Below are 27,867 nucleotides of genomic sequence, written 5' to 3'. Positions count from 1 at the left end.
AAAGCAAGCTAAGAGTGAGTGCTCAATAAATAATGGTTGGCTGGCCATTTTGCACCTGCAGTATATATGCATGTGATGTGGAAATAAATATAGAAGTAGTAATACACACCAGGGAAATAGCTCAAAGAGTTCTAGGGAGTTGCCTCTGGGGAGCAGGGCTGAGAGAGGTGGGGAGGGATGACGCAGGAGATTGCTGGATATATTTTACACCTTTTATTCTTATGCTTTTAAAATGACACATACATATTGCCTTGATGAAAATACAAGTTATTTCAAAAAAAACAATAGGCATGTCCCTCTTTAACCTGTCAAATTGACAAAGATTTTAAAAAATAAAGATTTGCTGGTATGAAAAAAGGCACACTCCTGCACCACTGAGTCTTTCTGTAAGGTGATCTATCAGGAAGTATTAAAAGTCTTAAAAGTGGGCATACCCTTTGAGCTAACAATTCCACTTCTAGAAATTTATCCTGAAATTACACAAAGGAATACTAGCAAGAAAATTCACATCAACGTTCTTTAAAACTGAAAAACAAAAATGAAAACCCCCCAATATGTCCAACTGGGAATGGTTTATATAAATTATGATAAATTCATTGGAAGGAACCCCATGTGGGTGTCAAAAGCAGGATGAAAAGAGATCCATTACCAGGGAAAGCCGTTCATGATGTATAAAGTAATTAAACAGGTTATGTGCAGTGGGCATAAAAATTATCACAATTTTTTAGAAAATGAATATGACTTATGAGTTTATGTACATAAAGTGATTAAACAGAAGATTCTCCCACTCTGTGACAATGGATGGGAACCCCAGATACAGAGTAGTTTGGGCAATGAGACTTTTCTTCTTTTCTGCTCTTCAGGCATTCCTGCAGGGAATCACTAAGATTTGTGAAGGTGAAGGCAGAAAGCTTCAGGTGAGGTCCCTCAGATATGGGGTGGAGGAATCTGCCGAGGTCCCTCTGCTACCCATTCACCCACCAAACCCCACGCTGAGTGGTCCAATTGGCCAGGGCTGGACTTGCCAGGATCCAGCTGCTCTTGGGGTCCAGCCAGCAGCTTGATGCCTGCAGCCCCAGCAGTGAAGACCCCCTTCCAGCAGACTATGGATGGGGGATGTCCCAGGACAGAAGCCCCATCTGGGCTGCCTGCAGCCCGACAGTTCTTCAGCATGGCCTTCAGTCTAGGTAGTGACCGTCCCTTTCCAGAGCTCTGGCCCTTACCCTCCAGGGGGAGAATTGATCACCTTGTCAATGAAGCTCTGGGCTCCAAATTCCTCCAGCCCAGAAGCCAAATGCAGCTCGTGGGCATATTATGTAAGACTTTGATTTTTAAATTCTGAATTAGTCTCCAGATTTTTGAAAGGGAAAGACTTCATGTAAAAATCTACTGATTGTTGAATATTCAAATATCTGGTTACCCTGAACCAATCACTGCGATGGCAGCTGGATCTGAGCTCCCTTCCCCTCTTCCAAAGAGACAAGTGTCCCCAGGCACCCCAGACTGCACCACCTCCTTTCCAGGAGGCCCGGCTGCACTGGGGGGCTGAATTTTCCACCCGGCGGGAAAATTCCATGTCTGGGCTACGTCATGCTCTCTCCCCACCTTACCAGGCCCCTCTTTCCTCTTACCATTGGCTGTGGGAACCAGTGCTCACATCCCAGTGCCTTCAGCCCCTGCTCTGATCTGGGCTCAACAAGTAGGCTTTTAGTACTATTTGTTTAATGAATAATTAGTAGATTACTACTAAGTAACCTATCATGTGAAATCTTTGGGACAGTGGGGGGTTTTGTTGCAGAAAATCTCTCCAAGTTTGCCCCCTATCCAAAGCAGCTCAGATCCGGGGGAGTCCTTTGAGCCTGCTGCTGCTCAAACTCTCCCCAGGGAGACCTGGACTGAAGTCAAGGCCTGGTCCCTGCCTCACCCGGGCCCTGGGCTTAAGAAGGGGACACAGAGCAGAAAGAAGGATCCTGATCCTTGGGGACTCTGATTCCAGCAGAACAGACTCACCGGGCAGACAGTTCGTTTAGGAAAACCAAAATCCCCAAGAGCTTAGTTTCCTGGAAACGCTGAGGTTTATTGGGAAGGGCTCTTGGTAGAGGCCCCTGTGAGGAAATGAGGAGGGCAGAAGTGGGCAGATGGAGAAACAGACCTCAACGCCTCACAACTCAGGCCTGAACCGGCCCCACAGGGGGATCTGGAGTGGGGATGGATGGACACAGCCAGTCATTGGATGCAGATGGGGTGTAACCTTGGGTGATTTTTTTTTAAAAACGTTTATTTATTTGGCTGTGCCAGGTCTTAGTTGCGGCACTAAGATCATTAGTTGTGGCATGTGGAATCTAGTCTCTTGACCAGGGATTGAACCTGGGCCCCCTGCATTGAGAGCGTGAAGTCTTAGCCACAGGACCACCAGGGAAGTCTTGTGAGGGCAATTATTTGGTGAGGAGGGATGCTGTTGGGAGCATCAGCTGCAGATATTCCCAGCAGCCCCCATGGTAGCGTCTGGCAGAGCATCACTTGGGGATGGTCAGGGAAGCATCTGGAGGGCCACTGCCAGCCTGAGCGCTAGAGGCAGCCTCTCTGGAAGAGGCAGGGGTGGGAGTGGGGGCGGCTCTGAGAGAGACTCCTTTCTCTCAGGCAAGGCCTTCTAGGGAGAGCTAGACACACAAGAAGAGAGTGCACTGAAAATTCAGTCACATCCCAGCATTTATTTGAAACACAACATTAATTCTGACTGTCATTAGAGTCTATTTCAATTTTGTAATAACATAAAAAGTTAAGAGTCTAATTTATTCATACAAATCTTGTTAGCATCCAATTTCCACATAATGTAACATATTCCTTAAAAAGCTGACAAAGCAGGAGAAATTAAAAATGAGGGGGAAAAAAGACATCCATGGGCGCTCGCTGTCACAAAGCCAAAGGTGAGGGGGAGAGCAGAATGGCTCCAGAAAGGGCTGGAAGCTTGGAACAGGAACTGGTGGACCGTGGAGGGGCAGCTGTGCCGCCTGAAAGATCTGGGGATCATCACATCCCAGGCTGCCCCCCAGATGCTGTGGGGGGCGGGGGCTCCTCTTCACTACCTGCATGGCCCCCCATCCCAGCAAGCCTCCCTGCCCTTCCAGCTCCACAGACAGCTCCCTAACACTTTCCTCAGCAAATCCACCCTCGAGAGCCCGTAACTCCTCTTAATTACACGTCTGCAGTGTTTGCATTAGATAGCTGTCACCCTGTAATTTACCCATACATGGATTTTAATTGTACATTAATCTTTCCTACACGCCACTCCTTTGCTAGAATCCATAACAGCAGCACTTTGGGCCATTTTGTTTATTCCTTAACCAAAAATAGCTGATGAATGTAATTGCAGACTGTCCCTCTTCTTATTTTCCAGGATTACCCGCTGTGTGCTGGGGAGAGACTCCTGTCACCTGCAGGCTGCCTGTACACACAATATTGGGCTGTTTCGCAGCTGGCATAAATCTCAGAGGAAAGGTCAGCAGCAACAAGCAATCTTCCAATCACCTGCCACGCGCTCCCTGAGAGCCTCTGCTCATATGGGTGCTGGGAGCGCTCGCTTGGCTTAGGGACATTCTCTCAAGAGATGATGACAAAAGAGGGCAATGTGTCAACCTAAGGAATTGCCGCTCGGAGGTTCCAAGGTCACTCGGAGAACCAGGTCAGAGAACTATAACTTACAAAGCCCTGGATGGCTGCCAGGGCCCCAGGAAGCTACATTTAGCGTAGATTCTCCCAGCAGCAGGAGGAAGGTTTAACTCCCTTTCCAACAGGATCTGAATGGAATTTGTTACAGGAACATTGTGATTGAAATATCACCAATTGGTTTTTCATGAGAACTCTACAGTAGATCGCAATTGTGATGGTTTTGTTGGTGTGTGTGCGCGTATGTGTGTGTGTGGCGGGGTTGGGGGTGGCTGTTGTATTCTCCAGCTGGCCAAGGTGGCAGGAAGAGAGCCCCATACAATATTTATGAAATCCAGATGAAGCCCTACACTGGCAGTGAGCTGATATCATAACACAGATTTCAAAACTGCCTTGACATTTGCTCAAGATCAAATCTCCCCCTTTGAAGCCCCATGAGGCTCCGTGCCAACAGTGTTATGCCCACTTGCCCCCTCCAGCAACCTTCTCCATTTAAGCCCTGTAATTAACACTAGATGGGAGGAATCGAGGGATTGGAGTGGTACAGACTAGACTAATATCAATGGAAGTCCGACTTTCCCTTGGGAAAACAGACGCTGTGGTTTTCAGCAATGAAAGACAGGAGTTTTGATAATTTTTATTGTTAAACACTTTTCGACATGCAAAACAAAGCACCAAACTGCGATGATCTCCTTACTGAAGAGGCTGTGACAGCATATTTGGATGAAGAGAGATGGGCAGAGAGGATCCATCACACATCAGTCCAGGAAACAAAAACGAAAGCGCGAAATGTATTTCCTCAGGGCCGCAGATCTCGTTTGGTGGCTCAGTGGTAAAGAATTCACCTGCCAATGAAGGAGATGCAGCTTCGCTCCCTTGGCTGGGAAGATCCCCTGGAGAAGGAAATGGCAACCCACTCCAGGATTCTCGCCTGGGAAATCCCATGGACAGAGGAGCCTGGAAGGCTACAGTCCATGGGGTCGCAAAGAGTCGGACACGACTGAGCGATTAAAACAACAACACAGATCTCATTTAATTGCAACCTTTGATTTGTTTCAGGAGACCCCCTTACAAAGAGTGTCACCAGCCTTCCCAGGACCTGGGTATCAAGTCATTTCCTAAGAGGTCCCTCAGGGCATCCTCCACCCAAAGGGCTCCCTCGTCTATCACCACCCAGTACCTGTGGCTTTTACAGACAAGGTTGCCCAGGTACCAGGACCCGGGAGTGGTGAAATTCTGCATGAAATGCTGCATGGGAAACACTGCATGAAATATTGTATGAGATTCAGGCCTAAGTCCCCAGAGATTGTTTACGAGTAAAAGGGGAGGGCGATTTAGTTGGGTTTTATAAACACTTCATATAGCACATCCTAAGAGGAGCAGAATCCTTGTCAAGCATGCATCTTTATGAGCTGTCCGCCTATAAACCTTGCATGAAAGGTCCATGCTTAATGTTGGTTTGGCAGTAAATTGGCGCGATGCATGGGTCTGCTGCATCAAATTAGCATCAACCCATAAAACGTTACTGAACGATTCCTCAAATCTGCCAAGTCTTCAAATCAATTTGGAGAAAGCGTCAAAGGTTTTTTGTTTTTTTTTTTAACTTTGATAAACTTTTCATATTAGTTATCACAGAAGAGCATAAACCTTTCTAATCTGTCTTTTCACAAAAAAAAGGTGTTGTTTTTCCCAAACTGCTTTTAGCTCTTCCATCTTTGCACACCCGCCTCCACATCGCATAAACAATATGTGTCATGGATTCTTTGTTGCCCTATTTTAAAGCGATTGGTATTTAGCTCACACTGTCCCTGCCACACAACCCTGGAGAAAATTTCTACTGACACCAGGATAAAGTTCTCATCCCTGGCCTTTGACATGCAGAACCACGTCTCCTCCGGGAAGCCTTCTATAATTCTCCAGTGAGATCTGATCACTGTTCTATGAGGGTCATGTCAACTAGACCAGAGTTTCCTGGGGGCTCAACACACTTCTTTCCCTGAGGACGTCACGTTTTGGACCCACAGGGGTGGGGCTCACAGTGGGTGATCCTTGAGGAGTCATCTCCCCCTCCCCATCTCTGAAGGCCAGCCCATGTCCCCCTTTCTATAGAGCCCCTTCTGGCAGATGCTCTGGCTAGAATCCCTTGCCCTCACTCCTCAGCCCCAGAGATCTCGACCTCCCAGGCACCTCCCCATGGGTTGCATCAGAGTTGTATGTGAATCTCTCTCTGGAGGCAATGGCTGGGTCCCCGAACCAAGCAAGAACAGAATCTGGATTTGAACCTGGGTCTGACTCAGAGCTCTCATCCCCCACTGGCCGTGCTGCTCTCCAAATAAAATGATGTCACACTTGAGGAGAAAAGGACCAAGCCACCCCCAAAGAAAGGAGGCTTTATCATGGTCCCCATCGAAATGTGATGCGGCAGGAACGGGTGAGGTGATAATACACATGGTGTTTTCACCTTCACTTCACCAGAGGGCATGTCCTCTGCGCCCTTTGCATGCCATCTGTGAGAAGCTGGTGTTGAAAAGCTGAGGAGGCGGCTTGGAGGGGGGATGGAGTCTTGCTTTCTACAGAGGGACCCAATGACAGATAAGCCCATCAGGGACGAGGGGCCCAGAGGTGCTTCTAAATGGCCAGTGCCTGGAGCCCTGGGGGTGAGCACGGCTGCTGGAGGGGGTCTTTTAGAGCAGTGGTCGCCAACTTTTCTGACACCAGGGGTCAGTTTTCTGGAAGACAATTTTTCCATGGACCAGGTGATGAGGGAGGGTGGGAATGGTTCGGGCAGTAATGTGGGCGATGGGGAGAGATAGGGAGTGGCAGATGAAGCTTCCGTTGCCCACCACTCACCTCCTGCTGGGCAGCCTGGTTCCTAAAAGGCCACGGATCAATGCAGGTTGGGTACCCCAGAGTTAGAGGAATGGAGCACCAGGATGGGACACCCTCCAGGGTTGGTGAACTCAACTTCCAGAGCCCTCCTCATAGCAGCCCAGGCTTCCAAAAAGCCCTGTCCAGTCATCTGGGGTGGGAGAGGACAGAAGCCAAGGGGCCACACTCTGTTGCCTGGCCCTTCATTCAGTGGGTGTTCACGGGTCCCACTCTGCACCGGGACTGTCCTAGACACTGAGGCACGGCTGCGCATACGACACATCGGGTGGTCTCAATGCTCCTGGATTGGTGAAGGCAAAGAAAGACAAGCCCCGGAGAGTGCAATAGACCATGGGAATTCATCCAGTGATTCTGGGACAGGTGCCCAGGCCCCCAGCTTCATCCAGAGAAACACCTGTCCACCTGTTGCTAACAATGTGGCGGATTTACACCTGCTTGGCAGAGGGAATCACCGGCACCCTAGATATTTAAGATACTTCATGTTTTAGAGATGGAAATGAATTTTCAAATTTGTTCAAGAATGTTTTCAACGTCAATGCATCCCTGGCCAAAAAAAAAAAAAAAAAATTGCATTAGTCGCCTGGGGAATAAAATGGAAACCACAGTGTGATACCTCTACACACTCACAGAAGCGCTAAAGGAAAGAAACTGACAACACAAAGTGTGGGAAAGGAAGTGGAGCACCTGCTACTCTCAGTGCCTGGTATGCGTCAGGGGGATTAGCACCACCACTGCAGAAAACTGCCATCGCCTATGGAACGAACATGGGCATATTCTGAGACTCAGCAATTCTCTTCCAGGTACGTGTTTATTAAAATGTGTACCCACGCCCAAGAGATACACGCAAGAAGGTCCACAGCAGCACCGTCCATAAGCCCCAAACTCTGAACAACCCGAATGTCAATCAACAGGAGAACCAAAAAAGAAATCGGGATGTCTTCCCACCATGGGATCCTCTACAGTAACAAGAACAAACAAACCGGGACTTTCCTGGTGGTCCGGTGGTTAGGATTCCAGCTTCCAATGCAGGGACACAGGTTTGATCCCCGGTCAGGGAACTAAGATCCAACATGCCACAGGGCAACTAAGCCCACCAGTAGAGAGTGCACCCACTACACAGAAGAGCCCGTGCTCCACGACAAAGACCCAGAGCAGCCAAAAAGAAAAGGGAAAAGGAAAAGAACAAGCTACGACTATCTACAGCCACGTGGGGAACTCTCACAAACGTAATGGAAAGCCAGACACAAAGGTATGCGGACTGAGGACTCCACTTCTGTTAAGTTTAAAAAGAAAGAAAACCAATCCACGCCGTTATGAGTAAGAAGAGTAGTCACCCGTGCTGGAGGGGAAGTGCCTGGAAGGGGTCTCAGGGATGCTGCCATGTTCTGGTCCCTGCTCTGGGGCAGGGCACACAGCCTGTTTTGTTTGCAGATATTCATTGCATCATATACCACAGTCTGTGCGCATTTCAGAGTGCATACTGTATTTAGAATAAAAAGTTTTCAAAAGGGATCCCACCTACACTGCTGGTGGGAATGTAAATTGGTGCTGCCACTATGGAAAACAGCATGGAGGTTCGTCAAAAAACTAAAAATAGAGTTGCCATTCGATCCAGCAGTCCCACTCCTGGGCGTATATCCGGAGAAAACTCTAATTCAAAAAGATACACACACCCCCAGGTTCACGGCAAAACTATTTACAATAGCCAAGACAGAACAACCTAACTTCCATCAGCAGACGACAGGATAAGAAGATGTGGGACATAATACAACGTAGTATTACTCAGCGATAAAAAGGAATAAAATAACGCCATCTGCGGCAACATGGATGGACCTAGAGATTATCGTACCAAGCAAAGTTAATCACAAAAAGAAAGACAAATACCATGTGATATCACTGACATGTAGAATCTAAAATATGATGCAAATGAACTTATTTATGAAACAGAAACAAACTCAAAGATATAGAGAATAGACCAATGGCTGCCAAGAGAGGTTTGGGGGAGGGAAGGACTGGGAGTGTGGGCTTAACAGATGCAAACTATTATACGTAAGATAGATAAACAACAAGATACCACTGTACAGTACAGGAAACTATATTCAATATGCTGGGATAAAACATATTGGAAAACAATATGGAAAAGACTATATATTAATATTTACATGTATAACTGAATCACCGCTGTATAGAAGTAATTAACACAACATGGGAAATCTACTAAACTTCAATAATTTTTTTTTTTTAAAGATTTCAAACGTACTGAATACAGGACAAGGAAGAGGCATCCATAGGAGACTGCTGAGAAAGGGGACACCACTCAGTAGGGCCACATGTGCCCCTAAGCCTTTGGCACATCACTAGACAAGGCCCTTGAGTGCCAGGTTTCCTTGCTTCTGAGATGGAGAAGGACAGTTCAGTTCAGTCGCTCAGTCGTGTCTGACTCTTTGCGACCCCATGAATTGCAGCACACCAAGCCTCCCTGTCCATCACCATCTCCCGGAGTTCACTCAAACTCACGTCCATCGAGTCGGTGATGCCATCCAGCCATCTCATCCTCTGTCGTCCCCTTCTCCTCCTGCCCCCAATCCCTCCCAGAATCAGAGTCTTTTCTAATGAGTCAACTCTTCACATGAGGTGGCCAACGTACTGGAGTTTCAGCTTTAGCATCAGTCCTTCCAAAGAACACCCAGGGCTGATCTCCTTCAGAATGGACTGGTTCGATCTCCTTGCAGTCCAAGGGACTCTCAAGAGTCTTCTCCAACACCACAGTTCAAAAGCATCAATTCTTTGGTGCTCAGCTGACTGAACCTTGGCTAAAAGACCAAACGTAGGAGTTTATGAAGATGATGAAATAACAGCAGTTGCCATCTACCGTGGGCAGGCTATCTGTTAGGCACAACAGCTCTGTGAGGTGTAATCTACTGTCATCTCCGTTTTATAGGTGAGGAAACTGAGTCCCCAGCCCACAGAGTGACCATGTGGTGAAGCTGGGCCTTGAACCCAGGCAGTCTGACTCCAGGAGCTTCAGTCACAACCCCAAGGCGGCAGCGGGGTAGAGCGAGGGGGTGGAGCTGGTTGCCATGGCTGTCCATCGACACTTTAATTCATGGCAGAGGGAATTGAGAAGCGTTAAATAATAGGCATAGATTGTGTTTTCCCAGGGATGAATGGTCATGAAATTAAATTTGCAGATGTGCCAACCCTCAGGAGGTGAAATGACTTCAGCGGAGATGGAAGCCCGGAATCTGGGCAGGAGATGGCAAGATGGACCCAGCCTGAAGCAACGCGGTTCCCCACACACACCGAGACAGTGCTGCTGTTCAGTTTTTCAGTCGTGTCCGACTCTTTGTGACCCCATGAACTCAGCACGCCAGGCTTCCCTGTTCTTCACCATCTCCTGGAGTTTGCTTAAACTCACGTCCATTGAGTCGATGATGCCATCTAACTATCTCATCCTCTGTCACCCCTTTCTCCTCCGGCCTTCAATCTTTCTTGGGAGTAACTGCTGTGCTGAATGTTGAGGTGGCCGTGCCCACTGACAGCAGGTGGCCCCTGTATGGTGGCAGTGGCAGGCTCAGTCCCCGAGCACAGCGACAGGAGGGGGCATCCAGCTGAGGGCACCATATGGCAGCAGGTCACCATGCCCCATGCGCACACCACCCCCAGTCCTGTGCCAGCCTCCACCAAAGAGATCCAACCAAGACGTGGGAGACTGAGGGAACCACTGAGAAAAGCCCCTTGGAAGGAAGGCTCAAATTGGACCTAGATGTGTATAAGGGAGGGCTTCCCAGGTGGCGCTAGTGGTAAAGAACTCGCCTGCCAGTGCAGGAGACATAAGGGACACGGGTTCAATCCCTAGGTCAAGAAGATCCCCTGGAGGAGGGCGCTTGGCAACCCACTCCAGTATGCTTGCCTAGAGAATCCCATCGGCAGAGGAGCCTGACGGGCTACAGTCCTTTGGGCACAAAGCGTCAGACATGCCTGAAGTGATTTAGCATGAATACATGTGTATAAGGGAAAGGATAAAAAAAGAATATTCCTGGTGAACGAGGCAGAAGGAGTCCCCAAAAGGCTGGCTGCATCACCCACCATTTGCATCTGCGTAGACAAATGGCTTACATCATGAACTGGGTTCAACCAGTGTAGACAGACTGTGTTATACCTTGGGCTTAATCACCGCAGCTCTGGGAGACACAGCCTGACGGTCAGGGCCTTGTCGGAGGGGAGGCTGGGTTGAGCTGAGCTCGGCCACGGGGAAGCCCCCAAAGCCAGAGAGAGTTTTAGAGTTTGTACAAAGACTCCACTGAAAGTGGGGCAGGCAAGGACTAAATGAAAGATTCCAGGGCTCACGCCCTTGACTGAACCAGTGTAGACAGACTGCCTGCACCATGCACCGGCTCAGTTGGTGTAGACAGAGTATCTGCATCACACAAGGGCTCCACCAGTGTAGACAGACTGCAGGGTTAAGCACACTCTGCCCGTCATCACTGACCACCTTCTCCATGCAAAGCTCATCTCAGCCAAGACACCAGGGAGACCAGGATTTACATCAAGCCCTGCTGCGTTCGCTCGGCTTCCTCCAGACCTGGCAGGAGGTGCAGAACATGGCAGGACCACCGTCAGTGTTTGCTGGGGGTCTGGGTGCTCCCTGCGGAGCAGGGGAAGCAGAGCCCCCACTTCTCAGGGCTGGAGGAGGGTCCCGGTGCCCACAGGCTGGGACAGATGGGACTCTTCCAGGGAGATGAGTCAGCCCCCCAAGAAGAGGCAGCCTCGGAAGTGGGGACAACCAGTCTGCCAAGTATGAGTCAACGTGAGCCCGGGCTAGGGTCTGCTGGCGGGGCACTCTCCTGGGTCACCTTTCCACTCTTGAGGCTGACGAGCACAAGGGCATGACCTGTGGTCCGCAGTGGCAAGGCAGGGGCGGGGCAGCAGCCAGAATCTGAAGAGGCCAAACTCCAGACAAAGAGCCCAGGGGCTGGAGGAATCAGCCCCAGAGAGGCCTGGGGCCCTTGGAGTGGACCTGTGCCTCCCAGCATCCTCTCCTGGGCTCTCCTCCCATCCCGGCGTCCAGCCCCACCAGGGAGGAGCTGGCTCAGGGCCAGGCAGAGTGAGGACAAGGTGACAGTGACCCGGGCTGCTGCCAGCAGCTCAGCACGGCCGCTCGGCTCAGGGCCCGAAGCCAGCAGCGTGGGAACAACGGGAAGCGGGGTGACTCACAGACCTGCTCCCCCCACCCGCGTTCTGGAAGACAGAGCCGGGGGGGACCCAGCTGAGGGCTGCAAGGAAGCCGGGGCCTGAGCTGAGCTCAGCCAGCCACGGGGAGCTCACTGACATCGGAGGGGGGTTAGGAGCTTCAGGCCATGGGCAGAGCCCCTCGCAGAGGGTGGGGGCAGGCAAGGAAAGGAGAGAGAACCAAGGCAGGGCCCAGGAGAGGAGCTCTTTCTGAGGCAGGTGCCCACCAGCTGTGGGTCAGACTCAAGAGGGTGGCAGCTTAAGGACCTACCAAGGATGAAACCTCTGGCCAGCAGGGGGGCATTAAGGAGGGTGTCCAATCAGCTGTCCTCATGAAAGCACCAACCCTGCGCAGTCACCTGTTGTGCGCCCACCACGAGCCAAGCCTAAACAGTGAACGCCTGGGGGAAGGCAGCGGAAGACCCAAGGGCTCAGGGGTTGGCTGAGGAGGTGAGACAGGTGGGCAGGGGCACAGAGGCAGGGCCGCACAAGTGGCAGCCTGACCTGCCGGCCCTGGGGGATCGAACCCAACGAGAGTGGAGGAGCACTTGGAACACTTTGGTCCGAGGGGCCCTGCCTCAGGGTGCTGACGTCTTCCAGTCATGGTCCTGACCATCTCATGTCCCCTCGTCTTCTCTGCTCTGCACTGAACCAGGCCCCAGTAGATTCAGGTCCACCGTCCCTCTGGAGGACCACAGCTGCCTCCCTCCAGGATTACTGCGGGTAATCCTCCTCGCTGGGCTCTCTGCTCTGCAGCAGTCCCAGGTCCCTCCCTGGCCTTTGAGGCTCTTTACAGTCAGGACTCTGTCTGTGTCTTCAACCCCATCTCCCCCTTTCACCCTGCTGGCCACATGGGCCTTCCCACAGCTCCTGGTCAGCTCCATCTCTCTCACTTATTCACATTCTACACTGGAAAGCTCCCTCCATGTTTAGTTACAGCTCTTCTTTCAGAGCTCAGTGGGAGAGTCACCTCCTCAAGGAAGTCCTCCAGGGCCGTCGGTCTAGGTCAGATTACTCTATCGTAAATCTCTGTCTTGCAACCACACAGATATTTCCTCTACACATTCATCAAGGCCTAGAATCACACATGCGTTGGTGACCTGTTTAGTAATGGGGCCGTCTGGCACAGCATGAATCGGTGCGTGACGAGTGGATGGTGATGGAGTTTCTGTTCCACCAGATGACAAAACCTGCAAGAGGAGGGACCACTCTTAGTTTGGCCTTTCCCAGAGCCTGATCCAGTAACAGACACCAAATACACGCTTGTGTTTGGTCACCGAATGGAGGGCAACAAGGAGTCTGAAGCTGGGAGTATGGGACACAGCATTCTTTAGCTTTAGGTTTCAACGTTAATAGTTCTAATTTAGGTCAAATAAATGTCACTGACCAGGCCCAGCTCTAGCCTTGGGTTGGCAGGGACAGGGTGTCTTGCTCTCAGTCACCAGTAGCAAGAAGTACCGATGTCCCAGGAGTGCGTGACCTTCAAGGTGGGGAGTGGAAATGCTGGGACCCAGGCCCCCTTCCTGCAGACACTCTGACTTCCCCAAAGGTGGCTTTCACGATGGAATTTTGCTTCTCGCTGTCAACCCACCCGGATTGCACGAAGGCCGCTCCAGCCTGCCAGTGGCTGAGGATGCATCTGTGGCCAGCAGGTGCAGGCTGGAGCACCAGATCACAAATGACAGGTAGTTTTGTACAGGGTAAAAGTCACAACTTTTTCCCACGGCCAATTTGTAAGTCTCATCTTCTGTCGCCGTGATTTACCGACCGCAGGGTCACACATCCTCCAGCCGGAAGGAAATGAGACGTTGTCTCCTGTGTCCTCTGCTACCTGAGCTAATGCGGCTCTGTCCTCCGGCTGCCTGAACTCAAGGGTTTCCTCTGCCTTTGGGCAGCCTTTTCCCAGGAGGGAGGGAACACAGCTGCTCTGGCGTCAGACGAGCTTTGGCACTGGCTCCAAAGACAGAGCTGGGGCGCCTACTGTCACCACGCCATTAGCACGCTCTTGCCTGCCCCCAGCAAACATCCCCAGGCTCCCAGATACTGTGGCCACATACACATCCAGACAATCATTCTTGATCGCTTTTTTATGTCTCGTTGTCCCATGTCACAGTCACATTGATCTCCTTGGGCCAGCACTACATAAATTTCCTGTTTATAACTCATTACCTTCTGATTAGCTGAAAGGCTGGGTACTTATTTCACAGTGTTTACTGACTCTAATTGCCGTAGTTATTCATGAAAGAGCTACCATAATCCTTTGTCCATTTTCTTGCCCATATGTTCCTTCCAAGCTCCATGTTTCTCCCACATGGTTGCCACACATGGGTAAACCAGGGAGGTGTGGCAGGTATGGCTAAGACAGGTGTCTGAGACTCTAGGCCAGGCAGCAGACAAGAGATCGGGCACCACACCTTCCCCCATCATCCCCCCAAAGATCCCAGTGCCTACTGTATGTGCCTTCAACCAGATGCATCAGCTAGCAATGAATACAACTCCCATCTCTTCGATCGGCACAACCACAAATAGCCTATCCAGCCACCACTGACACCAACCAGAGTGATGAGCAGAGAAGCAGGCTGCATGGCATTTCCAATCAGGAGAATCTGATGTTCCTTCTTTAGAAGGTGAATTCTGAGATGAGCCCACCAGGCATATTTTCCCAACAACCATATGGCAAAAAAAAAAAAAAGTAGTTACTGAACTTTCTCAGACTTATTAGCTTTCATAAACAGAGATTTGAATAAATGTTTAAAAAATGAAATTCCCTTGATACTCTGTAATCAGTAAATGTTCATTATGGAAACACAGCAAATATGCATGAAATTTCCCAAGTGATATTCTGGCTACAAGATTAAAAAGGCATCTCCAACTGCAGGCTGAGTTACAGAGCATACTTCTCCGGTCACCATTCAGGACAACTCTGCGAAGCCCAAGAGGTCAGACAAGGCTGTTTCTTTACTAGCCGAAGCAGAGAAAATCAGAAGATGCTCCCTTTTGCCTGCTCAGGCAATCTGGAAGTGAGCCCCTCCCCCCACTGATTGATTGATGTCTCTCTATAAATAATTAACCCTTGACCGTGCTTTAAGAAAGCCTTGACTTTTTAATTTGGGGTCTTTTTAAAAATCAATACAGGGGGAACATAATTCACTCTCACGGAGTCTGATTGCAGGTAAATAAATAAATATGCTGTGCCTTCCCTCTGTCCCAGGGTGAATGGGCCAGGCAATGGATGGGGTCAGACTTTGCGGGGGGCTTTTTTCTGTTCAACTGCTATTGGAGTATCGATCATCCTATGCGGCTCAATTCTCTTCTGAGTCTGAATGTTATCCCTCCTTTGGGTCACTTCACAGAGGCAAGTCTGACGAAGTCTTTGGAACGCACTTCACGCCGGCCAAAGGCTCCCCACAACACGTCCTGCCATATGCAGTGGGCTGTCTGGATTAAAACAGGGCCTCCTCCAGGGACCAGAATGTCAACCTTCCTGGTGGCCTGTCTGCCTTGCCTTTGGGACAGGAGCAGAGGGTGGCTAGGAGAGGCTATGGCAGCTGGGAAATTTCAAAGAGGGCTCTGCCACTCTTGCCTGGAGGCTGCACTGTTCTAGGGCTGGACTTAGGGAAAGTTCTCTACCCCACGGGCAAGGGTCAAGGTGAACTCGGATATGAGAGATCAGCGGAAGGAAGGGATCTTGGTAGTGCAGCTTGTAAGCAGCCCAGGGATGGGAAAGGGGCTTGTCTGCCCCTAACCCCTCTGCAACCACCACTCCTCCCTGACACTGGTCCCTTCACTCACTGGCCTCTCCTTCAGGCTCTGCTGCCAGGCCAGATTGCGGCCAAGCATAAACAGGGGGCCCAGTCCGCTTCACTTAGCAGAGCCAATCACGGCCCAGGTTCCAGCTGGGAGGCGGCCCAAGGACCAGGGTCCACCACAGTATTGGGGACCGCTAAGGGACAGGGAATCCCGGGGTTGGCCCCTACTTTTCGGCTAGGACAGACAGCCGGGCAACGAGTGCCCACAGCCCAGGGCGCTGCGTGGTTGCCGCCAGCTCCAGGTCGGGGTCGCAGGGCCTGGAGCCCTAAATGTACCGCCAAAGTTAGGGGAAGAGACAGGGGTCACCTCCGACACAAGCGCCAGCACTGGCATGACTAAATCCCGCGAACGCGCCTTGGCCGGGCGGGGACAGCCTCGGGCGAGGCCAGAGCTGGTCGCAGAACTAGAAGCCAGCAGCTAGAGCTGCAGCCGCGGCCGGAGCTCGGCTGGGTCCCGCGGCAAAGCGGATCCTTTCACCGCCCACTCCCGGGCTCCTGCACTACTGCACTCCTGGACACGCGCACGCACACACCTTCACAGGATCACTGACGCACATACACTCTCCTTGAGTACAAAACAGGCTGGTGCGCCGGAGAGTCGTGGGGTGAGGATGCGCGCAAATGGAACGCGGGCGCACCTTCCGCCGTAGCGTAGGAAGCCAAGAAGGTAGCCTCTAACTCCTCCCTCGGGCCTCCCCGTCACAACCTGTCCCCGAGTCCCCGTCCCCAGCGCGCGGGAAAGCTCGGGGAGCCCCCGGGCTCCCGCACGGCTCTCTCCAGGGCCGACGCTGCCTCCCTGCGCCCAGCATGCAGGGCGAAAAAGAGGAGCGGAGGATCCGCAGGGACCGAGTGAGCCCGCGGGGTGACAGTTCGCAGACGCGCGGCGACGAGCAAAATCCAAGGAGCAAAAGTCTAATTAAAGTTCCCGCTACTGGAGCCAGTCCCCAAAGTGCGGCCAGACTGGAACCCCGCGCTCTCTATCCCCGCTCGCGGCTTGGAACTCTTACCGCGTCGTTTCTCGGGGCTTCTCGGGGCTGGGGCGCAGTGCAGCCCCAGGGGACCCTTCGGGGCGCCTCTCCCGGCGGGAGCCGGCACAGGGCGGGGACGGGGTGGGGCGGGGGCGCAGCGCACTTACTTGGCGCAGCCGGCGATTTCGGGGCCGCGGGAGGCTCCAGCCCCGGCGCGGTCCTCCACTGCGAATCCTCCGTTTCGGGGCGCCCGGGCAGCAGGGCGCCCTCCGCCCCGGCTAGGGCCCGGCGTCTCCTCCAGCTCCGAGCGGAGCCCCGTGAGGTCGGCGAGGCGAGAGGCGCAGGGCCGGCAACCGGAGCGCGCAGAAGAGGGAGAGGGCACGGCGGCGTGTTCCTCGTCTGTCCCCGGCTCCGGTCCGCCCCCCTCCCGTCTCCCGCCGCCTTCGTCTCCTCTCCTCTCAGCCCCGCTGGATCCGGTTCTCGCGCCAGGAAGGCTCCTAGCGAAGTGCGAGCGGAGCCTCCGGCGAGGCTGGAAATAGCGCCGCGCCCGCCCGGCGCCCCGCCCCCGGCCTGGGCCCCGCCCCGCGGTGGTGGCGGCCGCGGCGGTGGCCGGGTCGGGAGGGGATCACACCTCAATCGACTCTTCCCTCCCGGGAGCTCTCAGGCGCCGCGCCCACGCGCGCTCTCCGACTCCCGCGGCCCCACGGGCGGCTAAGCTGGGAGGGAAACGCCGTTGGGCGCGGTCCGGCGGCCCCGGGGGTGGGGGTGGGGATGCCCCGAGCGGCGCCCGTCTCCCAGGTTCCCCCTGAGCAGGACTCTGGGCTGCCACTTGGCTCCAGACCGCAGCCGGAGCGCTGCCACTGCCTCGCTGGGTCGCACGCTGGCGCGGACCCGGGAAAAGAACAAGGCGTCACCAGAGCGGGCCGTGACCGCAGCTGGGCAGGAGGGCGCGCCTAGGACCCGACGTTGCGGGGGCTCGGGGCCGGCGGAACGCAGAGGATAGATCTGAAGACTCTGAGAGGTTCCTGGGCTACAGCCTCGGTGGGTTTCAGTCAAGGTCTTGGGCAGCCTCGAACCCTGTGTCCGCATGGATCCCCAAATTCCTGGGGCTCTGGATTCAGCTGAAAGTGCCCCAGGCTTTCCCGTGAAGGCTATCTCCTTGAAGTCCCTGTTGTGTCAGGGCGTAGGGGTCAGCCTGGGTCCACCAACGCCTCTACCTACGCACCCTACAATAACAGAGTGGACACGTGACATATCCATAGCCACACAACCCCAGGGCAGAGCCGGGAGGCAAAGGGAGTGGGTGGGGGGGCTCTGATTCTTGTCCTTTTTCTTTAGGAGAAGCGGCAGCCCCCACCTGCAGGGGGCAAGCAGGTGCTGGGAAGGAAAGCAGGCTGGCTTTCACAGAAACTGTATGAAACTGTAAATCAGTCACCTCTTCATCTTGAAGGGATGCTCAGTATTTTCAGAAACCTTTAGGAAAATAAAGTGAAGGATGTTCACCCTCCTCTCATGGTATCTGCTGATAGGCTACCTTGATCTCCCTTAGTTCCTGCAACAACAAACCAAGTGTTATTATTCCTGTTTTATAGAGGAGGAAACTGAGGTTCAAGTTTGGCCCCAAGCATACAAGTCACAAGCCACCAAGTTGCTGGAATCCACACATCTGGAGGATGGCAGAGCTGGCACTGGGCCTGCTGATTCCAAATAGAATAGGTTGGATGCTAGGATTTCCTGTCTAAGACTTTGAGCTCAGAGACTGTCAGACCCAGGACCCTAGCCCCAGCCACAGCTCCACTGGCCACATGTTACTTCTATGTGTATGGGAGAGGGTGAGAGGGGGCAGATGTATACAGCTGAAATCGAGGTGCTTCACCTCAGTCAGGTGCAGATTGGAGGGGCTGAATACAAGGGACAAGCATTCAAATGTCAGGAAGAGCAGGGCCGTTCAGTTCAGTTGTTCAGTGGTGTCCGACTCTTTGCAACCCCATGGACTACAGCACGCCAGGCCTGCCTGTCCATCACCAACTCCTGGAGCTTGCTCAAACTCACGTCCATCAGGGTCTTTTCCAATGAGTCAGTTCTTCACATCAGATGGCCAAAGTATTGGAGCTTCAGCTTCAGCATCAGTCCTTCCAATGAATATTCAGGACTGATTTCCTTTAGGATTGACTGGTTTGATCTCTTTGCAGTCCGAGGAGAGCAGGACAGTAGTGTCTTTATCCATCCCATGAGCAAAAGCTGTCAGAACAGACCAGAAGGAAAGATGGCAAGAAGGAGGGCTGTGGTTGTTGGTGAAGTGAGCAGAAAGCTACTTGCCCGAGGAGGAGCCCAGAGTGCACTGCCCCATCCCAGCCCCTGTGCCCTTCCTCCCTACTCCTCCAGTCCCCTCTCACCACCTGGGGTCCTGGCTGTGCAGCTGGGCTGGTTGCTGAAGAAGCCTGGTGGTCAAGGGAACCTCTTCAGTACTATGCACACTCACTCAGACAAACACACACACACACACACACTGGGCAGTGGGGAAAGGATGCGGAGAGGAGTTTCTGTCCCCTGACCCCAGCCCTGCAGCCAGGAAGAGGCTCTGGACCACAAGTGTTTCCCTTGGATGAGTCTACACAAGTTCTACCTCCACAGGACATGTCTACACAGGTTTTCCCCGGGCCAGGCCAGCCGTGAGTGTGGCTGGTCAGGCTGTCTCAGCTGCCCTGTGCATCTGTGCACAGTGATCCGACTGGGAAAGACGGTTTTTCCATTAGCTTTTCCCACTGTACTTATTAGCACTTATTTGCATCTAATATTCAGGCAGACCCGCTAAGAATCAACAATGCTGCATTCCTTTGATATACACTACACGTTCAGTTTTGCACTCAGTCTTCCTTCTGGTTTCCAGAGGCCCTCAGGAAAATCCCCAAAGGGTGTCTGCCAAGCATGGCACCAATGTACACTGAGTTATCCTCCTCGGGATTTGCCCAGAGCTGTATGCCCTTTTTTGAAAGTCAGGCTCGGCCTCTGCGGCAAGGAAGGTGGAGAGATGCTGCAAAGCCGGCATGGAGCCCTTTGCGCTCTTACAGTTCTTGATATGTGTGTCTCTGCTGAAAAATCAGTGGCAAACTGGTCCCTTTGCATCCCAACTAAGGGAAAAAGACATATGCACTAGATGGCCTCCTGAGTCCACATCCCAGGCCCCAGGAGAGCAAACAGAGGCTTGGGAGCTCTTCTGTTGCCACCAAAGGTGTGGGTGCAGGAGGGGGCCTGTGTAGGTTTGGCTGAGGGCAGTGGGCAAACCACCTTTCCCCTGCTGGGCCCCAGACCATTCCTGGGAGCAGCAGAGATCCTTACAGGCTTGGGGCAGGGAGCTGAAGGCAGCAGAGTGGGGGATGCACTTTGTGTTTGATGCAAGGCATGCAAGCCCACTGGTAGGACTGAATCCTTAGTCCTAAACCTTCCATTCTGTTGCAATGAGAAGCACCAGGGCACCGTTCTCGGGAGGCAGATGGAAGCCATCTGGAATGGCAGGTCTGGGAGTACCTGTCTCCGTTATCCTGTGGGAGAAAGACGAGATTGATGGGATGGACCGTGGGCCTGTCTCAGCTCTCCAATGGCTAGCTGGATGGCCTTGAGTGCATCTCCTAGCCCTTCCCTGAAGCTCTGATACTTTTGCCCACCTGCTGCAAAGAGCTGACTCATTGGAAAAGACAGGAAAAGATGAGAGAGGGAGGAGAAGGGGGCGACAGAGGATGAGAAGGTTAGATGGCATCACCGACTCAGTGGACATGAGTGTGAGCAAACTCGTGGAGATAGTGAAGGACAGGGTAGCCTGGGGCACTGCAGTCCATGGGGTCTCAAAGAGTCAGACACGACTTATCGACTGAACAACAACAACCCTTCGCAGTCTGTTTCTTCATTAGCAAAATGAACAATAGATGCCACCCTGGTATAGGGCAGCAGGGTTTCACAGATAAGGTGAAGGGTGGGAAAGCATTTTGGAAAATGGAATCCATGGCTGGCCTGCTCTGAATGACACTCAGATCAGCCACCTTAGGGCTTCGGCGTCCAGCATCTGGCCCTATTGTTGGTGGTGGTGGTGGTTTGTTGCTAAGTCATGTCGGACACTTTTGCAACCCCATGGACTATAGCCCATCAGGTTCCTCTGTCCATGGGATTTCCCAGGCAAGAATACTAGATTGGGTTGCTATTTTCGTCTCCAGGGGATCTTCCCGACCCAGGGATGGATCCTGTGGCTCCTGCGCTGGCAGATGGATTCTTTACCACTGAGCCACCAGGGGAGCCCTACACTGGCCTCTAAAATATCTGACCCCAGCATTTCCCAAAGTCAGTTCAACACACCTCTGACATGCTGATTTGAGCACCATTTAGATGGGAGACTCTCTCTTGGGGAACTTGCTGCTTCGCAGCGGCTCTGAGATGGTGGCCAAGCCTCCCCGCAACCTCGCCGCCCCATTTGAACAGTGAGGGGAGTGCAGCTCAGGCTCTTGAGGCCCCCTCCAGGCCCGAGCTGTGATTCCACAGTTCCTAAAACTTCCTCACCTGGAAAGGAGACCCAGAGATTCCTTTGGCCACCTGGAACCTTGTCAGATGAATGTTCCTTCCCTGCCCTTTTCCTCCACTTCCCATGACCTTTCTCCTTTTCTGTGGCCTCTTTGGTTTCTGAGGAGCTGGAAGAAATGGATTGCTCTGTTTCCTTCTATGTTGAGTGGCCTGAAATTCCCTGAATGTCAGAGTGCCTGTGTGAAAGTGGGCTGTATTAGCAATGCTGTTGGGGTTCCAGGCACCCACGCATCCCAGACACCTGCTAGAATTTCTCAAAACTCACCATCGTAAGAATAGTTTCTTTGTAAGATTTTTTTTTTTTTGGCTGCACCGAGTCTTAGGTGCCCGATGGGGGATCTTAGTTGCAAGTTGCAGGATCTAATTCCCAGCCTGGGTATCAAGCCCAGACTCCTCTGCATTGGGAGCTTGGACACTCAACCACTGGACCACCAGGGAAGTAGCCAACAGTTCCTTTTTAAAGAGCAAGTTTCTGGGTCAGACTAATGTGACACCAGTGTTTGTCCTTAACACAATGAGAGTGGGGGAACAGAAAAGGTTTGCTAAGTAGCACACAGTAGAAACAGACTGTGGTTAAATTAAGTAACAAAGGAGGGCTTCTTGAAAGGACATTGGGGGTCTCAGAGCAGAGGCAGAGCCTAGCATCTGGGAAGGAGGAGAGCAGCTACCAGGGCAGAGGGTTAGAGGACCCTTGGGGTCTCCAGGAAGGGATACCCAGCTTTCCATCTAATACCTGCGCATCTGCAGATAGATTTTTCTTGACTCTAGAGTCCAAGAAGGAGCCAGATCCAAGTCCACGTCCAGCCCATCCATGCTAACTGGGCTCAGAGCCAGCCTGGTTTCTCTCTTGAGGTCTTGCCAATTTCAAGTTCATTCTGGTGTTTCTTAATTTAAAAAAAAAAAAAAAAGAAAAGAAAGAAAGAAAGAAAACCACTATGGAGCTAGTCTGCTGGTCACTCCTTGAGTTCCCACGAATCTTTAAGCCCCACCATCCTCTGATGGTCCGCATATGGTGACTGCAGGAGGGGATCCAATAGACCCTGAATATAAATGGTGGAGATTTTTCTTCATACTTCGGGGTGAAAAGTGTAAAATTCTAGACTACTTATGTGTCACAACTCATAAATGCGATTTAATTTGGACCAAACGAATTCAGCCTTCACATCATGTGGGCTGAGTTGAAGTTTACTTGTTTGGTGTCAAAGTCAATGGGAATGGGGTAGGGGGGCATATCTCCCCTACCTTGGAAGATAAACGGGCATTGACTTTTCTTGCCGCTGCAGTGTTTCTGTGCATCTATCTGTATCCAGATACAAATGAGCTCATTATAAGAAGTTCTTCCTACTCAATCAAGGTCACTTGGCTGACCTTTTTTGGGGCTATGTGCTGTTAGTCATTAGCTGAGGTGACTATTAAAATGAGGAATTACTGTATGATATAAATAAATGGCACTTCTTTTTAAACACTCACTGATTGGGAGAGCTTGCGGATTCTCTAGGACTCCTGGCTTCGCCCAGACTGGCACAACTCAGCTTCCTTTCTTGTGCCTACCGGTGGCTCCCCGGAGTAGAGTGGCTGTAGGTTACTCAGCTCATGCAGGGCTCTGTGGGATCTGAGAGAGGCAGTGGGGTCTCTGAGGGCAGAATTTCATCTCTAGCATCATCAGCTTGTGTGCCCTTACCACAAAAGTCATGGATCACTTCATCTCTTTCCATTATGTGGTAAGGAAGTGGGGCTTAAGTATTATCTGAGTTCCTGAGATAGCTAAAGGCGTTTTTTTAAAAAGGATGCAAACTTGAATGCTATTCTAAATTTAATGCTTCGTATTAAGAACTGGGTTTGGAGATTTTTGAAAAGAAAGGATCGCTTTGAACTGAACAAAATATTTCCATGGGAACACTCTAGAAATATTTATCAGATGCCACTGGGAGCATGCCGTTGGGAAAGGAGGGGCACCCTGAGACTTCCCTGATTGGGGGGAGGGGAATATATCATAAGATGAGCTTAGAAACATGACTCAAAGAGGACACTCAAGTGGCGATTTCTTAGCCAGACTAGAAAAACTACCTTCTAGAAGAGCCATAGGTCTGAGCCCACAGAGCTGGAAGGCAAGGTGGTCACTAAGCTCTGTTACAGTGTGTACTTGTCTGAGGACAGGCACTCTCAGAATCTCCCAGATGCAGTGTGTTAGTCTCAAGATTTTCTCAGACCCTTCTGGCAAAGGCAATGTGTGCCTGAAACCTTGTGGGTGGCCACAGAGGAGATGGAGGAACAGCAGCAGGTCTTGCCCTTCTTCTCCAGGCAGTCCTGAGCAAGTGGCATTTTTGAGTATACCAGGAGCCCACACAGCGCCTGGCAGCATGCATCTCTCCACCGGGACTGAAAACAAAAGCCTGGTGAATGATGCATCCAAGGAAACAGATCAGAAGTCCATCAATCAGGCAGCACGCCCTGCCCCCTCCCAGAGCGACCTCCAGGGCAGCAGATCAGAAATGCCTGTTCCTGGACCAGCATCCAAACCAGGTCCCTAACCTGCAGTCTCTGCCATCCACTCCTCTGTGCGAAGATGCTGCCACAGGAAACAGCTAAGTTAACGTTGGTGGGAATCACCTGAACCTTTCTCCTGCACATGAAGGAGAAACTGGAAAAGTCTGAGAAAGTTTGACTCCTGAGCCTCTCCAGAGGTTTTTCAAGCCTGGCATGTCACGGAGAGCCAGCCAGCCACCCAGGAAACTCCCGTCCCAGCCTTGTGAAGCCATCCCCCAGAGCAGAGAGCATGCCAAGGTCACCAGGCTTTGGAAGCAGATGACCTGCTGAAGGTTTGTCGGGGAAAGGATGTCTCCAGCCTCCCAGGACTCCTGGGTGCAGAGGTGTTCTGCAGCAAAACCCTTTTGGGTACCTCGTGAAATTAAACCCTGTCAATGACAATAGAAGGCAGTTGTGGCAGAAACTGGGATAAGCAACTGCCATTTCATCACCAAGTTCTCCCAGAGCTGAGGAAACTTCATCCTTCAGGCAGAGCCCGAGATGCTCTGGAGTTCAGAGCGCTGCCCAGTGGCGTCCTGTCAGTAGCTATGGAAACAGCGAGCCGGATGCCTCCCTGTCGGCTTTTGTACCAGAGACATCTTGCTGTCAGTAGTGTTTCAAGTTGGCTTTAAAAAAACAAGACAACCCAAATATCCTCTTTTGACACCACGCAAAGGGCCCTGTGGCATGGAGGCAGTCCTGCAGGTCCCAGCGTGATGCCTGTCACACTCTGTCCCTCATCCCTGTCCCCAGACAGGGCTTCCTAGCTGCCTGTTCTTAGCAGTGATGTCTTAGGATCAAATAAGTCCACCTTTTGTGCTTGTCCCAGCCTTGGTGTCTTGGTCCCAAGATTTAGGGCAGAGGGGTGGGGGCAGGTGGGACATAACCCTGGTTAGAGGTGTGCTGAGATGATGAACCAGCTGGAGGCAAGCCCAAGGGTGAAGCCCAGCCCCTACTGTGGTTTCTAGCCTCCTGCCCTTAGGCACAGACTGCCCAGCCCCACCTTCTTTGAGGAACTGCTAGGGGCAGGATGGGGGAGGCAAAGAGAAGAGCAGCTCCCAGTCAAGTAAGAAGGCTGATGGATGGACTAAAATTCAAGGCAGATCATGATGGCGCCATGAGAGAGATGGTTGAGTCATCTTGCCGGGGAATCAGGAAAGGACTAAGTGGAGGAAGTGGCATTTGACCTGACCTAATCTCATCTGGCCTGTTCTTACTCGTAGACTCACAGCCACAGAGAATCAGGGGGACTATAATCCAATGTATATTAATATTTTGTTTAACATGGTATTCTTAATTAACATGAAGAATACCATAGCTAATAGATACAGCTAATGGCAAGTTGCTGTATAATATGGGGAGCTCAACCTGGTCCTCTGTGATAACCTAGAGGGGTGGGAGAGGGTGGGAGGTGTGAGGGAGGCTCAAGAGGGAGGGAACATATGTATACCTATGGCTGATTCATGATGATGTATGGCAGAAACCAACATAACATTGTAAACCAATTATCCTCCAATTAAAAATAAATAAAAAAGAATACCCTGGCATCGACAGATAAAGGACTCTCATTTCCATGCCCAGAAAAAGGGTAGACTCTACAATTAGAAGGTAGGCTTGCTGAATTCTGGAAAACATGGGTAGCACTTAGAAATGACAATGTCTAGGGGAAACAATCAGAGCCTTTTGAGGGAGTAAAGAGGGTATAGACAAGGCAAGACAAGCATTTTATTTGTGTAGAATGAAAGATGTCTCATCAAAGGCGATTAAAAAATATGACGCCTACATCATTCTATTTTCTAAAATCATAAGCGGGTTGTACCACATGAGAGATGTTTGAAACAGGGAAAGCCACTGGAGCACAGTTTAGTCTCTGTCTTGGGTTATGGTCCCCAAAGGCAGACCCAAGACAAGTATTTGGGTTCAGGAAATTTATTTGAGTGTGACCTCAGGAAGCCTATGGCAGACCAACAACCTTTGATGGCACCAGGGAAAGCTCTAGAGAGAGAAGAGCGATACAGGAGCTTAAGGTTGAAAACATCTCCGGGGTTGAACTCAGATGGGCTGAGGGGATCAATAGGGTTTGCTACAATGTCATTACCAGCACAAGACACTCTACACAAATCACTGTTTACATAGCTTTTCTCCTCTGATTCAATCGTGATAAAGCATGCCTTGGTGGTGTTAAAGTGCCAATATTAAAGGTTCTCCCTGTGGTGTTTTTGAGAAGATGGCAGCAGTATAATTTTGAATCCCCTAATGAAAACAGCCGGGGCTTCCCAGGTGGCTCAGTGGTAAAGAATCCGCCTGCCAATGCAGGAGTTGCAGGTTTGATCCGTCTGTTCGGATGATCCCCCGGAGAAGAAAATGGCAACCCAGTCCAGTATTCTTGCCTGAGAAATCCCAGGGACAAAGGAGCCCGGTGGACTACACAGTCCACGGAGTGGCAAATGAGTCTGACACAGCTTAGCAACTAAACGGCAACAATGACAACAGACAGACCAGCTAGAGAGTTAGACTGAAAACCGGTGGGAAACGTTCTCAGTAAAACGAGGGGGCAATGGGACTTCCCTGGAGGTCCAGTGGTTAGGACTCTGTGCTGCTGCTGCCATGAGTGTGGGGTTCCATCCTTGCTGGGGAAACTGAACAGCCTGCAAGTCATGCAGCATGGATCAACAAATAAGAACTAACTAAAAACCTAGTGAGCAATGTATCCCCCACAAACAATAGAATAACTAGCAAAAGGAAGAAAGAGGGTGCTTGTCATGCCTGAGAGCTGGAGAGTCCCCACCTGAAACACCCAGCAGGTATTCACTGGGAAGCACAGACATCCAGTTTTAGAACAGTAGCTGAAGCTGGGAGGGGTTTTGTCCCCTCCAACATCAGGTCAAGTGCAGAAGGCATGAGATAAGATGATTTAAAGAGGATGGAGCATCCTGAAACTGGCCAGCCCGGTCTTCCTTCCAGGAGGAGACACTGCTGAAAGAGGAATCAGAACTGAATAGAGCAGGAACAAAAGAGGGGCAGGAAACAGAAGATCCAGATAAAAGTGGAGACATGTTTATAAGAGCAAAGAATGCTGGAAATCAAACTGCAGGATCTTTTAACTGCATGAGATGAAAGAGGGAGTTTTGTGAAGTTAGAAAAGCTATCTTGAACTAAACTTCTTCCTAAATGCTAATAAAAATTAATGTCATTTTTATGGAAATGAGCACAAGAGAAGAAACAAGGTCATACTCCACACAAAGTAAAAAAGAGAGAATAAGGAATAGAATATCATCCCTTCGGACAATTAAAAGCATACAGAAAGACATACCTACAAACAAATAGGAAGCTATAACCTACTATTTGCAAAAACAAAAGCTGTAAGAAATTAAGGAAATGGTATAACAAACAACATAAATCAGAAATGTTAAAAAACTCAGAAATGAAATGACAAACTCAGGAAGGAATTTGAGTTAAAAAACATTTCAAAAATTAAGACTGAACTAGGAAGAACACTGGAGCAAATAAACATGACAGATATTGCACTAGAAGAAATAGGAGATTGGGAAAATGGAAAATATTAAAAATCCAAAAGAAATGAACATGATACAAAAGAGTCAAGAGAAAATGACAAATATTGAAGCTAGATCAAGATGACTTAATGTACAGAGAATAGAAGTCCCTGGAGGAAAACACAAAAGTAGAGATCAGAACAAATATTAAAAGATATAATTCAAGGAAACCTTTCAGGAAAAAGTAAGGGTTGACATATGACCCAGCAATCCCACTACTGGGCATATACTCTGAGAAAACCGTAATTCAAAAAGACACATGTATGCCAATGTTTGCTGCAGCACAATTTACATTAGCCAGGACATGGAAGCAACCTAGATGTCCAATGACAGATGAATAGATAAAGAAGATGAGGTACATATATACAATGGAATATTGCTTAGTGACGAAAAGGAACCAAACTGGGTCATCTGTAGAGGTGTGGATGGACCTAGAGCCTGTCACAGAGTAAAGTAAATCAGAAGGAGAAAAGCAAATATCATATATTGATGCATGTATGTGGAATCTAAAAAAAAAAGGTACAGATGAACCTATTTGCAGGGCAGGAATAGAGATACAGACTTAAGAGAATGGATATGTGGACACGGGCTTGAACTGGGATGAACTGGGAGATAAGGATCGACGATACACACTACCACGTGTAAGATAATAGT

General features: G+C 50.8%; 1 protein-coding gene across 2 annotated transcripts in view; it reads right to left on the bottom strand.

Annotated features, from left to right (window-relative positions):
• Window positions 1-16,863, bottom strand: part of CHST8 (carbohydrate sulfotransferase 8) — a 143,668-nt gene extending 126,805 nt beyond the window's left edge. Inside the window, exons 1-2 of one of the 2 annotated variants that reach the window (XM_044932191.2) lie at window positions 16,732-16,849; window positions 12,888-12,977 (exon numbers count right to left, since the gene is read on the bottom strand). The gene's annotated coding sequence lies outside the window, so the exon portion shown is untranslated. Of the gene's footprint in view, window positions 1-12,887; window positions 12,978-16,731 lie in introns of both variants that reach the window. The other variant, XM_025269024.3, reaches the window with a different exon arrangement.
• Between the last annotated feature and the right edge of the window lie 11,004 nt (window positions 16,864-27,867).

The sequence above is a fragment of the Bubalus bubalis genome, chromosome 18 (genome assembly GCF_019923935.1).
Source record: "Bubalus bubalis isolate 160015118507 breed Murrah chromosome 18, NDDB_SH_1, whole genome shotgun sequence".
NCBI classification, from domain to species: domain Eukaryota; kingdom Metazoa; phylum Chordata; class Mammalia; order Artiodactyla; family Bovidae; genus Bubalus; species Bubalus bubalis.
Note: the sequence above shows the minus strand (reverse complement) of the source record. Positions and strands in the feature narration are given on the sequence as shown.